Genomic DNA, 16,174 nt, shown 5'->3' with positions numbered 1-16,174 from the left:
TTCATTCTAGGAACTTAATTAGGACATAGTAGAAAACTTACATATCTGTTCTATGAGGCATGGAAAAGCTGTGTACTGGAAACAGGAACAGTACAGTTATTCTTTAAACTTCATGGAATCTATATAACAGTTTTAAGTATTAGCTTATTTCCAGAATTATGGATTTCTTTTATTCAGAAAGATTTTCATGATCATGGAAGATGGGAAAATAAAATGAAAGAAAAAAAGAAAGGAAGGAAGAAATGAGGAAAGCGGAAGGAAGGAAGGAAGGAAGGAAGGAAGGAAGGAAAAAAGGACGGAAGGAAGGAAGGAAGATATTTTTACTGGTGGTGTGGAGAGACCTCTGCTGCATTGCAGTTTTCATTCTGTACTGTTTCTCCATCATTGTGTATTCTGTTACCTGGTTGTATTCATATTTAAGTATCAATTTAATAGCTCTGTAACGTAGAGTATCCTCAAGTGTCTTGAAGAATATCTGTATTGCTGGATACTGAAGCTTTTTCTAAATTTCCACCTTCTAAATAATGTTGAAATGTGTATCTTGGTGCATGATGATGTTGGATATTGGGACTAATTTCCAAAAGTGAGAGGTATGGTTTATGAAGTTGTGTGCATATATTTGGAGGTGATATTTTGAAAATTATTCGTATGTTTTCTTGTCTCCATTATTCTTTGCTTATTTTTCATACTGATAATTTTGTGATTCTCTTATCAATCAACTATATTACAAAAAAGAAGCTCATATTATCTAGATTAAAAAAAAACTTGTGACATTTAAAAAGTTATTTTCTTAATTTCATGATCCATATACTCTCGCATCACCTTTGTGAGATGGGACTTGATCTGTGCTTTAGATCTGTGAGACAGATGGATAATGGACAGAGGGCCCTTGGAATAAAGTGTTAACTCTCTTACAAAATACTTATGGTTTTAATAGTCTGGAATCAACCTACCTTTACACTTTTGCTTCAGGGTTCCTAAAGCTCAGGAATAAAATTCATTCTTAATTGCATTTCCTTACCTATTTTGCCTAAAAAACGATTTCTGTTTGTATTTAATAATTTTACTAATAAGAATTATTAATTACCACATTTAATAAACTACACAACTATAAATAATTGTATGTCTTACATACTGAAATAATAAGTGAAAACTAAGGAATAAGAAGAGGTTACTAATCTAATGAAGAATATACAATATGTATAAGAATATTATTTAATTTAGTAAATAAACACTAAGATATGTAGAGCCTATATATATATATATATATGTATATATATATATATATATATATATATATATTCTTCATGTTTTACCTATTATTTCTGCAAAGAACCTGAGCTGATAGGCTATTTGCATTCTTATTTTATTATATCTTTACCTGGAGAAAGCATGAGCAAATTTTAATACTCTAAACCTCTCCAAATCACCTTTTTCTGATGTAGTAATTTATCAGAAATAATTTTGATAAGAATAGCAAAGCTAATACTAAGTGGCTAAATTTCCTTATCACCCATCACTGCCGTATGGCTCAAATACTCCTGCAGAGACTTTCTTTCTAACTTAGAAGGGAGATAAATTGTGGGTATCTGGTACCTCTGCTTATTATGGGTTTCTATTCCTGAGTGCTCAACTCCATCTCTACTCTGTCTGGAATACAATCAAGGTTGATTACCAAACAATGGATACTCATTAAATGTTCTTCGTTTCCAGGCAACCACAGCTGTCAATCAGTGAAGCCTGAACAGAAGTTTTTCCAAATAATCTTTAATTTTTTTTTCTTTTAAATACATCCTCTTCTCTTCACAACCATTATTTTTTCAGCGACTCTTTAGGGCAGCACTAGATTGCTGTAACTGTCTCATAAGTCATGTTCTTCCCTTCAATCTTTTCTTCTCATTCCCCTCTTCTTAAAATTAAGCATCCTTTTGATTACTGAATTTAGTATTTACATATATGTGTCTATATAAAATAGCCCTTATTCAAATATTCTAATTATTTGTTAGTTATCACTATGACTAACTATAATCTTGATATCTTAAAGGCATGTACATTTTTATTGCATTCAAAATGCCTAAAATACCTGTAGTATAAGATGTACTCAACAATGATTGTTGCATTAGATGAATGAGGATGGGGATGGATAAATAATGAACTAAAATGCAAACTCTCTTGGGGCGCCTGGGTGGCGCAGTCGGTTAAGCGTCCGACTTCAGCCAGGTCACGATCTCGCGGTCCGTGAGTTCGAGCCCCGCGTCAGGCTCTGGGCTGATGGCTCGGAGCCTGGAGCCTGTTTCTGATTCTGTGTCTCCCTCTCTTTCTGCCCCTCCCCCGTTCATGCTCTGTCTCTCTCTGTCCCAAAAATAAATAAAAAACGTTGAAAAAAAATTAAAAAAAAAAATAAAATAAAATGCAAACTCTCTTATAGAGAATTTATGCTTCTTAATAATCTGATTCACATTGTGGGCAATTCTCCAGGCATTTTTCATGTCGCTGTATGGGCTTTCTGACCAAAAGGCACTGACCATCGTTTCAAGGAGGTTTGCATAGTAAACATTCTTCAACGCTAGAACTAGTATTTCCCTTTAGGTCAGTGGGAAGACTTTTCTCCTCTCCAAAGTCATTTTGGGGTAAGAAAGTCAAAGATGAGTTGTTTACATTCAAGAGTAAAGGTAAGGTTCTATTCTTCTTCCGGAGGAAAGAATGGACAGTTTACCAGCAGTCCTAATATAAGATCAGAATCAGATTGTAATTTCAGAATTCCTTTTCTGTACCTGTACCTACATGTGCAGGTCACATTTGGCCCTTCTCAAAGCACCAAAAGAATGGACAGGGGCTTGAGGATCTGGGGTAGTTTATTCGGGTTGCTGTTTTGGCCATAAGTAATGAATTGCATATGTCTCTAGTCCAGAGATCTTATGTCCTGCAACAAAGGTAAAATCTCAGATCCTTCAGGTTCTGAATCAACAGACTCACTCTAGCATTCTAACCTAATCTGCAACTATCATTTAATTTTAATTATTTAAGCATTATACACACAACTCAGGTAGACCATTTCCCTTTATACTAGCACATATAAAAATATGTTTCTAAGACTTAGTGTTCACAGTAAAAGTAAGAGGACGATACAGAGATTTCCCAAGTACTCCTGGTCCCACATTTGCATAGCTTTTCCCATTATTACATGACTCAACAGAATGGTACATTTTTTACCAAGAATTAATCCACATTGACACATCATAATAACTGAAAGCCTATAGTTTATCTTAGGATTCATTCTTGGTATTATACAATCTATGGGTTTGGACAAATGTGTAGTGATATGTACCTATCATTATGGTGTCATACAGAGTAGTTTCATTGCCCTAAAAATCCTCTGTGTGGGAACCAAGGAATTTAACAAAAATCCCCTACCCCTGGACAAGCAGAGCAAGACTAACTCCATTTTGTGCTACACCCACCATCTCATGTATAACCCCCATATGACCTACTTATTGCTTAAGACACTCCCCCACCCTAGTCAAGCTGCTGAGCACATCCTTACTGGAAACCGGCTCATTTAGGAATATGGAACCCCTAACCGCCAAAGAATGTAAACCCCGCCTTTTGCCCACCAAACTTGCGTGCCAATTCTGACCAGAGTGGTATGCTAGTTCAAACAGTTACTATAGGGTAAATTGTAATTCAATTGGCCACCTGCGTGTGGACTGACATGACTATGCAACTTTCTGTGTGTGTTACAATCTCATTGGCCACTGGCCCCTATAAAACTGCTACTCCTATTAACCTAGGGGTCCAAGTCCCTGCTCTGCTGTGTCGGGTATACTTGGGCCCAAGCTCAAGCTTGCAAATAAACCCTTGTGCGTTTGCATCGGTATTGGCTCCTTGGTGGTCTCTCGGATTCGAAATTGGGGGCATTACACTCTGTGTTCTGCCTGTTCGTCACTCCACAGCCCTACCTCCCTGGAAACTTCTAATATCTTTACTGCATCCACAGTTTTGCCTTTTCCAGAACGATCCATTTTACCTATTTCCTTGCAGGCATTTGTCATTTGTCATTGTTCCTACTTTTTATTTTAGCCATTCTGATAGATGTATAGTGATATCTCATTTACTTTTAATTTTCTGTTACCTAATCAGTAATTTTCTGTGCTTATTTGCCATCTCTATATACTTCAGTGAAATGTTCGTTCATATCTTCTGCCCACTTTTATGTGAAGTGTTTGTTTACTGCTGTTGACGTTGAGACTTTATGTGTTTTCAATAGTAGACATTGGTTTCACATGGGATTTGCCTGTATTTTCTCCTAGTCTCTGCATACCTAGAAAACTCTCACTTGATTATGTGGCTAAATTTTGTGGTATATTATTACTTGTATATAGTACTTGATTCAATTTGCCAATATTATGTTGAGAAAATAAAATGTTGAGAAAAAATGAGAAGATTACGAGAGATGTAGGTCTATTTTTCCTTTGGTGTGTATGTGCTTTGTTTTTTTGTTTTTGGCCTTAGAGTAATACTGGTCTCACTAAATGGGCTGGAAACTATTTCCTCCTCTTCTATTTTCTGTCTGAGATTGCTTAATATCAGTGTTAATTCTTTCTTAATTTTTTTGGTGCAATTCTCCAATGAAGCAGTTTAAGCTTGGAGATTTTTTTTTATCAAAAGCTTTTTAATTAAAAAAAATTAATTCTTGTTGTGCTTATAAGACTATACAGGTTGTCTATTTCACCTTACTGGGTTTTGGCAGTTTGTGGCTATTATTAAAGTGGTCTGTGTTTTCTAAGTTTTTGCATGCATGAGCATAAAGTGATTCATAGCATTATCTTATCCTTTTAATTTTTTTTTACATTTATTTATTTTTTTTTTTTTGAGAGACAGAGAGAAACATAGCACAAGGGAAGGAGGGGCAGAGAGAGAATGAGACACAGAATCTGAAGCAGGTTCCAGGCTCTGAGCTGCCAGCACAGCCAACCCACAAGCCGTGGGATCATGACCTGAGCTGAAGTCCGATGCTTAACCAACTGAGCCACTCAGGTGCCCCTTATCTTATCATTTTAATGGTTAAACTGTATGTAATATCCCTTCCATTTATTTTTTATTGAGTCTGTGCCATGTTTTCCTCAATGGGAAACAATGTGTGCCACATTTTTGATATGAACTATCTTCAATAATATCCATATTCTTAACCCCCAAACACTTCAAAGATGCCATTAAAAGGTCACTTTTTATGTGACCTCCTTTTCCAGTTGTCAGATTTCTTCCTCTATTTTTTTACTCTTCTGATGCATTTTGCTGTCAAATTTCAACTCAACAGAGGAACATCAGAAAAATCTATTGGTCAGGCAAAACTAAGTTTATTAGACTTACTGTAGTAAAGGAGAATACCATTGACTGAGTGATACTAGTGGCTATAAGAGGATTAAAAACAGTTTTCCCAATTTCACTGGTTTCACGTTGTGCCTTAGAACTTTTTGTCTTTTTTTTCCCCCTGCTCCTTGATTTTTTCTGAATATCAACACTTACTTTGGACCTTGAAAATTTTTAAGTCTTGCACAAACAGTTCTCAGAAGGTTGTTTTGACAGTTACCTGCATCCACAATCCCTAATAGTAGGCATGGAACCCCACAACGATTTCCATATTTTCCGACCATAGGTTTTACAGCAATTAGAGATGAACAGACGTTCTGGCTCAGCCAAACCACAAGGACACACTTCTCTCCTCTCCTCACCCTATAAAACTCCAGTATTGCTTGGCTCAGGAAGGTATTTGGTCTTTAACTGCTCCCTGATGCATATCAGCTGAATAAAGTTTTTGATCTGAAGGGAAGCAAAACATGCCCCCAAATATGCCATTTTGGCATATTTATTATTTTGGATTAAAATCACTTAAGAAGCAGCCAGTGCAAGAAGGACACTGTGACCCTCCTTTGTCCCCTGAAAGCAGGTAATAAATCTTCCACGTGAATCTACCAACATTTTTTCATTGTGTTTTGTTTTTAAACAGACAATATATTTTTCATAAGATATTATTAATCATTACCAATCTATTCGTTGATTCTGCATATATATTTTGAATTTACCAGTTATATTTTATATTCTAAGTTAAACATAAGAAATGTAAGGCACTGTTTGAACTTTAGACATATGTAATGAATGTTGTGTGTTTTTTTTAAGTTTTCTTTCAAGCTTTTATTTAAATTCAAGTTAGTTAACATACAGTGTAGTACTGGTTTCAGGAGTAGAACCCAGTGATTCATCACTTACATATAACACCCAGTGCTCACCACAAGTGCCCTCCTTAACAGCCATCACCCATTTAGCCTATCCGCACACCCACCTCCCCTCCAGCAACCCTCAGTTTGTTTTCTATAGTTAAGAGTCTTTTATGGTTTACCTCCTTCTCTGTTTTTATCCTGTTCTATTTTTCCCTCTATTTTTATCCTGTTCACTTCTCCTATGTTCATCTCTTTTGTTTCTTAAATTCCATATATGAGTGAAATCATATGATATTTGTCTGACTTATTTCGCTTAGCATAATACACTCAGTTCCATCCACGTCATTGCAAATGGCAAGACTGCTAGTTCATTTTTATAAATGCTTTTTGAGTACCATTATTTGTCAAGCCATGTCGGGTCCTGAGACAGGCATTGTAGGTAAGATAGGGACCTAATTTTTAGAAGCAAATGATAGCAACATAAGTAAGTAATTTCTGTAAAATGTGACTCTGACTGTGAATCCTGTGCTCCAGAAATCCCAAGTAGAGTTTCATCAACTGTTCTGGATGATTAGAAGGCAGATGGAAAAAATTCTGACTGCTTTACATCAATAAACATTTTTAGAACGTTCTCCATAAATGGAGTGTCCCCAGAATAAGCTGGGGCAATATACTGTGCTCTTCCTCCCATGTTCTCCAATCACAACATTCACAGCTTATTTCAGGGAAAATGTTGGGTGAGGAATTGGAAGAAAGATAATACTGATGGTGGGAAAAACCAATATTCTTCATATATTACTTTTCCTATATTTTCTATACTGTGGGTACAGCCACTGTGCCTTAATCAGGTTAATCAGAGCTGTTCCTATCCTGATTAATAGTCAAGCTAGACAGTCCATTAACCTCTTCATGAGATTCTTGCGACATTACATCATATCAATCCCTGCTATTTTAAATGTCCTTTGGGGATCATCCTTGAAGTTTGAAATTTGTTATTAAAAGTTTCCAAAGTGGGTTCAAATAGTTCAACAAAAAATGTAGTCCTTAATCTATTTTTCTTCCAAATTTACCTGCATCCATTTTGCTTATTATAGTTCACCGGAGGTTTGGAAATGAGACCAGAGGGCAGTATGAATGTACTCAATAATAAAATTCCAACAAGTCTGAATATAGATATTCCCATTATTAATTTTCCAAGAATAAATTAAATCACCAAAATTAAATCCTTGCAAAGTTAAAAATCCAAAGCAATTAAAGGAAAAAGTGCATTTTCTCTGATGTTAATTCCACTCAGTCTCTGTTAGAGGAATTTTCATTGAAAAGCCTGTGTAGAGTTGGGATTCTTGGAACAGGTGAAGCTTGGATCATTTTCACTCTGTTTAAGAGTGAGGTTATTTCAGGACCTCAGGAACTGAATTAGTGAATGTTCTGTTTCTCTTGTGCCCCACTTTTAAGGGGTTCTATGAATTAATAAGCTATTTGAAGTTATGATATCGGTCCAATGCAAAGTTTAGATATAAGCCAAACTCTAGGGTCTACAGTAGTTACACCAAATAAATTTATTTTCTCATGATGCAATGTTGAGTCTAATAGAAGAACATTTGCCAAAGACCATAAAAATAATTATTTTATAAAAGAGAAGATGAGATAGCCTGGGACAATTAGCTTAGTTTCAGTCTACCATTAAAACATTAATAGAAGACAGCTGTCCATAGAGTAAGAACTTTGAACTTAAAATAAATTAGGGGACATCTCTTAGCATGAGATTAATCAGGGACACCTTACTTTTACCAAATTGGGAAGAGTCGTCACTTTTTTTTTTTTTATTATCTTCTCACAGAGAATGGAAAGTGAAATAGTCCTGTCCTCTTGCCAGACTGTGAAATTAAAAAAAAAAATGTATACCCTCAATCTTATGAGAAGTCTTTTTAAAAAAAAATTTTTCTGATATCAAAGCCTCTTAATTTCTATTTCACCTTTGAGACCCATGTGTCTTACAATCCACTGGGAAACTGTATGTGCACAAAGTGCCCTTCACTTTGTTATGAGCATATGTTTTTAATCCAGAGACAAGGCGATTACTACACTGGACAGTAACACTTCCAAGGGAAAATTATCCCTTAGTTTCCTTATCGGATCTTATGAAGAATCACCCTTAGAAGACCACTAACCCACCAGCTGTGGAGAACTAAAAGCAGTGACAAATGATTCTCAATAAATGTCAGTTATTGATACCTCTAGTCTTGAGTGGCAGGTGATTTTTTTCTTTTTTTTTTTTCTTTTTCCCTGCTAAAGTTTACAGCAATGATTTATACCTCTTGGGTCCCATGGGCTTCTATAATTCCTTTTGTTTATCGGCATGCCTGATCTGAGAATTGAACAGTTAAGTCTAATTCTTCAATTAATCCTACTCTTAGATTGGTCCCTTGTCCTATCTACTTGACAGGAAAATTCAGTTCAAGCAAGAAAAAATACATCCTAGCTTCTAATGTCCTAAAAAGCCAGTATAAGTAGATGAGAAAATTCAATTGTCCATGGAAAACAGATGAAGCCTAGCTTTTTAGCTGGTCTTTCTTTGATTCCCAATGACATTTTGTTTTAATAGTTTAATCGCTGAGGGAAAAATGACAGGTATAACAAATATTAACACACATGAAGGAAGTATTTATAATGAAAAGATGATAATCCTAAGACATCATAATTTTGCCTTAACTATAAGTAAAGAAAGGTAATTTTGGATGCTGTTAGACACATGATACATATTAAAAATATTAAGAGAAAAGAGAAGATTGTGGATACAAGTAGTTTTGAAAATGCAAAGCCTAAACTGTATTTTGCACCCTAAAAAAGGTGAATTTTAAAAATAATATGAACTCAATTATTACTAAGATGTTAAAATATAGCATTAGTTAAAGGTCACTTATGTTGTCTTCGATGTATTAGGCAGCATGTCACATTAAAAGTGAGTTTCTGGCCTGCTTGTTTCGTCTTTCCAATGATATGCTGCCTTTTAAAATGTATGGGGATAGCCTAAAATATATAACTCTTTAGCTCAAGATTACACTTAGAATAGGAAAACTATTTTACTTATTAAAAAATACTGCTGTCATCTTATGGGGAAATCTCCTAAAATCTGAAACACAAGGCACTGTAAATTATAAGTAGTTTTATTAGATTCATTTATGTATATTTCATATGCATATGAACAAATATATATGTATGCACACACGCTCATTTCTTATATAGACTAACATGTATTTTGTAGACTATCCAGTCAGTCCAGGAAAAGTTTTGCCTCTTTCTTTTTTTATTGAATATATGGATCATTAGCAATACATGAAATCTTTCACCTATTAATTATAATAGATATTTATATACTACATATCTACTATATAACATAATATATATATATATATAATGCACTGTATGGTATATGCTATTATATATAGTATTATACTACACATAATATATAATATAGTACATACTAAATTTAACTTAAAATACTATTATTTGTATATAGTTAATATTGAAATTAATATTAATATCATTAAGTCTTGAATTAGTTATAATTTTTCTTTCATTTTTTTTTTAATTCCCACTGCTTCTTATCTAGGACCTTTATTAATTGCAAAAACATGTTTCATTGTAGTAATAATCAATACAACTATTGAACATACACTGCTTTGGCAATCGTCTTAGTGCTTTGTATGAACTATCTCATTTGTCCTCCTCACCGTGCCAGGAGGCAGGCACGGTTATTCCCATTTTGCAAGTGAGAAATCTGAGCACTGAGAGATCAAGTAAGTGAATATATAAAGTCCCTCAGCAAGTGAGAACCGGAATTTGAATTTGGATGACCCATCTTCAAACATGATGCTCATAGATGCTGTATTGTATGAGGTTAGTGTGTGAGTTCCCCAGAAATACACAGGATATTGCATAACTATTTATAATTTGCTTTCACGTTTAGGAAACTATGTTCTCTGTCCCAGACTGATGGCAATTGACTATATCTGCTGAGTCCTTTCTAGAGCTGGGAGTAGTACAAGCAAGTGAATTGCATCTTAAGATTCAGTGTCTTCTCTAAAACAGGTGATATTCTCCCAATGTAGTTTATTTATGGGATTTGAAGTCACACTATGTAAAACACTTGATAGAATTTCAAACTCTATATATTATGAGTTATCATTAATAGCAATGAAGTATGTCTAAAAATTTTAAAAATATTAATTTTCCATGGTATATGAAGTCTTCTGTTTTGGCTAATTAGCTAAATAATACATTTTCTGTTTTCTTCCTAAACATATTTACTTTTAAGACTTAGGAAAATAAATATGAAAAGCTTTGCATGCATTGACCGAAAAAATAAAATATATAGGAATAAACTTAACCAAGTTTATTGGTATTTATTCCAGTCTTAACCAACTCTGAAAACTACAAAACAAATATTGAAAAAAACTCACAAATACTGTTAAAATGTCCATAATACCTAAAGCAATCTACAGATTTACCACCATCCCTATAAAAATACCAAAGGCATCTTTCACCTTATTAGAATAAATAATCTTAAAATTTGTATAGGACCCCAAAGGACCCTGAATACCCAAAGCAATATTGAAAAAGAAGAACAAAACTGGAGGTATCACAATCCCAGACTTCAAGATACACTCCAAAACTGTAATAATCAAAAAAGTATGGTACTGGCACAAAAATACACCCTTATATCAATAGAATAGAGTAGATAGCCCAGAACAAAGCCCCATGATTATCTGGTCAATTAATCTTCTACAAAGGAGGCAAGAATATACAATGGGAAAAAGACAGTCGCTTCAACAAATGATGCTGGTAAAACTTGTCAGCTACATGCAAAAGAATGAAACTTGAGCACTTTCTTATACCATACACACACAAAAATATACTCAAAATGGATTAGGAATCTAAAAGTGAGACATGAAACCATAAACAGACTAGAAGAGAGCAAGGCAGTAATCTCTCTGACATCACTGTAACAGCATTTTTCTAGATATGTTTCTTGAGGCAAGGGAAGCAAAAGCAAAAAAACAAAAACAAAAACAAGTGGGACTACATCAAAATAAAAAGCTTCTGCACAGCAGAGGAAACAATTAGCAAAACTAAAAGACAACTTACTGAATAGAAGAAGATATTTGCAAATGAAATTTCGAATAAAGGGTTAGTATCCAAAATGTATAAAGAACTCATACAACTCAACACGAAATAAATAAAGAAATAAATAATCCAATTAAATATGGGCAGAAGACATGAACAGGCATTTGTCTGCAGAAGACAAAAAGATAGTCAACAGACATATGAAAAGGTGCTCAACGTTACTCATCACTGGGAAAATGCAAATGAAAACCAATGGGATATCACCTCACACCTGTCAGAATGGCTAAAAACAACACAAGAAACCATAGGTGTTAGTGAGAATGTGGAGAAAAAGGGACAATTGTACATTTTTGGTGGGAAAGCAAACTGGTGCAGCCACTGTAGAAGACAATATGGAGGTTCATAAAAAAGTTAAAAAATAGAATTACCATATGATTTGGTAATTCCACTAATGGGTATTTACCGAAAGAATACAAAACACTAATTCAAAAAGCTACATTCTCCTCTATGTTTATTAAAATATTATTTACAATAGACAAATTATGGAAGCAGCCCAAAATGTCCACTGACAGGTGAATGGATATAGTGGAGGTGATATATATATATAAATATATATTAATATATATAAATATATATATAAATATATATATTAACTTGACATATATATAATATAAATATATATTTATATATATTTATATATATTAACTTGACATATATATGTATGTGTGTGTGTGTGTGTGTGTATATATATATATATATATATATATATATATGATTCAGCTATAAAAAAGAATGAAATCTTGCCTTTTACAGCAACATGGATGGACCTAGAGAGCATAATACTAAGTGAAATAAGTCACTAAGATAAAGACAAGTGCCATATGATTTCACCCAAATGTGGAATTTAAGAAATCAAACAAATGAACAAAGAAAATAAAAAGAGAAAATTAAAAAAACAAGAAAAGAGACTCTTAACTATAAAGAACAAACTGATGGTTACCAGAGGGGATATGGGTGGGGAGATGGGTAAAACAGGTGAAGGGGATTAAGAATACAATTTACCATGATGAGCACTGAGTAACGCATCGAATTGTTGATTCATATTGTACACCTGAAACTAATATAACAGTATATGTTAACTATACTGCAATTAAACACACACACACACACACACACACACACACACTTTAGGGGCACCTGGGTGGCTCAGTATTAAGCGTATGACTCTTGATTTCAGCTCAGGTCATGATCTCACTTTTCCTGAGCTTGAACCCCATGTCAAGTTGACAGCACAGAGCCTGTTTGGGGTTCTCTCTCTCCCTCTATTTCTGTCCCTCTGCTCTCCCTTTTTCTCTCTCTCTCTCAAAATAAATAAATGAACATTAAAAAAACTTTGTACACATTGATTATTTACAAGACTAATTTGAAACACTTAAAAATAATGAATATAAATGATTGGCCAAAAGTCAGGGATTTCATTGTTTTTGTTGGCCCTAATTAAATAATTGATCATATTTATAGGATGATAAATGAGATATTCAAAAATTTCAGAGCAGACTTTCTTCAAAATAAAGTTTTCCAACAAAGCTTAAATAGTTTTCTAGTTCTGATGAAACTACATAGGGCTCACATATTATCTCCTTTGGTTTATTGGCTCTTTTCTGGTAAGGTATCCTTGGATTCACTGACATATGAAAAAAAAGGCCTTAAATTAGCTCTGTAGATGTGAAATGGCCACCACTTGCTTTTGGAAAAAGTGACTTTCCTTTTTTCCGTCTTTAACCCCAAACAATTGCCAGTGTTGACTTCAAATCATTCATTACATTTATTTATTCACACAGACTGAGAAATGAGCTTACCTTAGTTCCTATACTACTAAGTGGCAAGAATGAAACATTTGTAATGACAAAACTATGTATAAGGCTTTGAAGAATATATTACGCATTCATCTCATCTAATTTATAATGACTGATGCAAATTATCTCAGGTAGAAAATAATCTGCTTCATGTTATCATGCTGTAAGAGTGACAGTTTAAGTCCATCTTTTTTTCTCCCAGTTAAGAAAAAATTATCACAGGGAAAATGGTTACTAGCTTTAGACTATTGTTTGGCCATAGACACTTAAGGGTACTTTGACACAATGGGTGCTCTGTGCTAGAAATTGTACACTGTGTTCACAGATTAATATGTCATTATATTCCTAAACCTCAATGATCTCACCCCTATTGAAATGTCATGCATGCCTGTCTAAACTAAGTCTATCAGTATAATCAGAGAAAATTTTGCTTGAAAGCATTTGACTTCTTGATAGATTGTCTTAAGAAATGAGAAATCCTTTGTACTGCAAATGTGAGTTAATTTTTAATGTCATTACACTTATATTCCTTTTGCTTATACAGTAAGAATGAATATCCCTTAGGCAAGGCATTCCAGTAACTTTAGGGAAAAGAAGGTTACAGCAAGATGAGCTTAAAACTTAGAGTAGATTGAGAGTATACTGATACTTATTAGGAACAAAAATAATTATAAAAATAATGTGAAGTTTTAACTTGACTATCACTGCTTGTTATCTTAATCATGATGTCTGATCTGTACAGTCTTTTATTCACAAACAAGACACTAAGCAATATTTATCAAACTAGGATACACATTGGGAATCACCAGGGGAACTTTAAAAGCAAAAACAACTAATGCTTGGGTCCCAACACTAAGCGTTCTAATTTAATTCTTGTGGTGTGTCATTTTAAATATCATGAAGCTTATAATATAAGTGATTCTAACTCACAGAACTCTAACTCTTAATGCACATGTACTTTTATATACAATACGTATATTATTGTACAGTATATTATAATAATAAAATGAATAGAAGAGTAAAATATATCAGGAAAATATATAAGGTTTGGTAACAAAGTTGCCAAACACCAAAACCTCTAAATGTTTTCGGTGCCTCTACCTATGCTTCTTTTCCCAAATCTTAAGTCAAACTCTGAAATCCCAAAACTATTATACTTCCCATATCATGTATTACACTCTTTCGTATGTTTTAACTATTTGTACCCCCATGTGATCTCCTTCTATACTATGAAAGACTTAAAGACAGGCAAGTATTGTCTTTCTTTTGGTGTTGCTATTTTTTTTTCATGCTTTTTTACTTTTAGCACCTAGTGGAATCACATGACATGTGGTAGGTTCTGAATAAATATGTATTGAATTAATCCTTAGTAGATTCTCTGAAGTCCTTGTTATTAATACTAACCCTGTACATTGTTATATGCATTATATCTCACACACAATACAGGTAATTGAGGATAATCTAGCTTGCTATTGATTGTGAGCTTCTTGAAAGTGAATACGTTAAAAAATGTCTTATAAAAATAAGCCTGGGTGGCTCAGTTGGTTAAGTGTCTGACTTTAGCTCAGGTCATGATCTCAAGGCTTGTGGTTTCGAGCCTCCCGTTGGGCTCTGTGCTGACAGCTCAGAGCCTGGAGCCTGTTTGGGATTCTGTTTCTCCCTTCTTATTTGCCCCTCCCCTGCTCGTGCTCAGCCTGTCTGTCTGTCTCTCTCTCTCAAAAATAAATAAACATTAATAAAATTAAAAAAAAATAAGTGATTTATAGTGGAGAAGGGCAAATTCAAGGCATTTATTAGATCATCACCATCTGTCAATGTAGTCAGTTTTGAAGACACTGATAAAGAGAGCAGAGATCAAGTTGATGTAATTGCAAGATTTTTTTAAAAAATTACATTATTTATACACTTTATCATCTAATTAATACATATATAAAATTCTATAAATGATATTTTAGTTAAATCCCAAATAAATATTGAATTACATTGTGGAACATTCATTTGCTTTCAATAATTAACTGTATATTGCTCATTACTGAATAAGTAACTACAGAATCAGCAATTTTTTTTTTCCTCAAAATTCTACTTAGGCAAGGCAATTTACATCTTTAGTATATAAAAGTGAATATTCACATATATTGAGATAAAAGAGGAAATGCCCAGTAGGCTGAAATAACACAATATGCTCATGAACAAACTTGAGAATAATTTATCATATAATCATTTCTCATGGTTTGAATTCTTTAGATATTCATGTTGAATTTATCTCATTTCATGGTCTAATGACAAAACCTTTGCATTTCTTGCCGTTATCTGCTGATTTCAACCTCAATAAGTTTTCTGTTTAAACACACTATGAATTGATAAACACTCTCTTTTCTGATCATGCTGAACATATTGAGTCATCAAAATGAATGCCTTTGTTTCATGAAGGCACTTACAGAGCAAACCAAAAGCATCTTGAACATCTATTTTTCACACTTTTTGCTGAAGTGTTTTAACCTTTTTGAATAATATATTCTTAAAAACACAAAGATAATCCTTACTATTGTCCTCTACATCCATAGTTCTTCCTTATTGTCTTCATCCATTAGAAGATAAAATAAAAATGTTTGAGTTGATCTTCAATATACAGAAGGGTGATTATGACATATATAACACACTCCTGATTAAAACAAAATAAATTATATTTTTTTACAGTTTTATCTTTGACATAATGTCTTTTTGTTAACATAATTTATATGTAAAATACCAATTCACTTTACTTATGGTATACTATAAATAGTCCTCACTTTGCCGGGTTGTGGGATATATAGATTTCAGCTCTCATAATTTAATTAATACCAGTCAGCTAACAACACAACTCAAAATCCACATTTTGATCTAGACTTCCCCCTTTTCCCATTATTATGATCTTTCTCCTCATCGTCAACGGGAAGTGAATTAGGCAAAACACATTTTGCCATCACTGAGAAA

This window comes from Panthera onca, chromosome F2 (genome assembly GCF_046562875.1).
Source record: "Panthera onca isolate mPanOnc1 chromosome F2, mPanOnc1 haplotype 2, whole genome shotgun sequence".
NCBI classification, from domain to species: Eukaryota; Metazoa; Chordata; class Mammalia; order Carnivora; family Felidae; genus Panthera; species Panthera onca.
Note: the sequence above shows the minus strand (reverse complement) of the source record.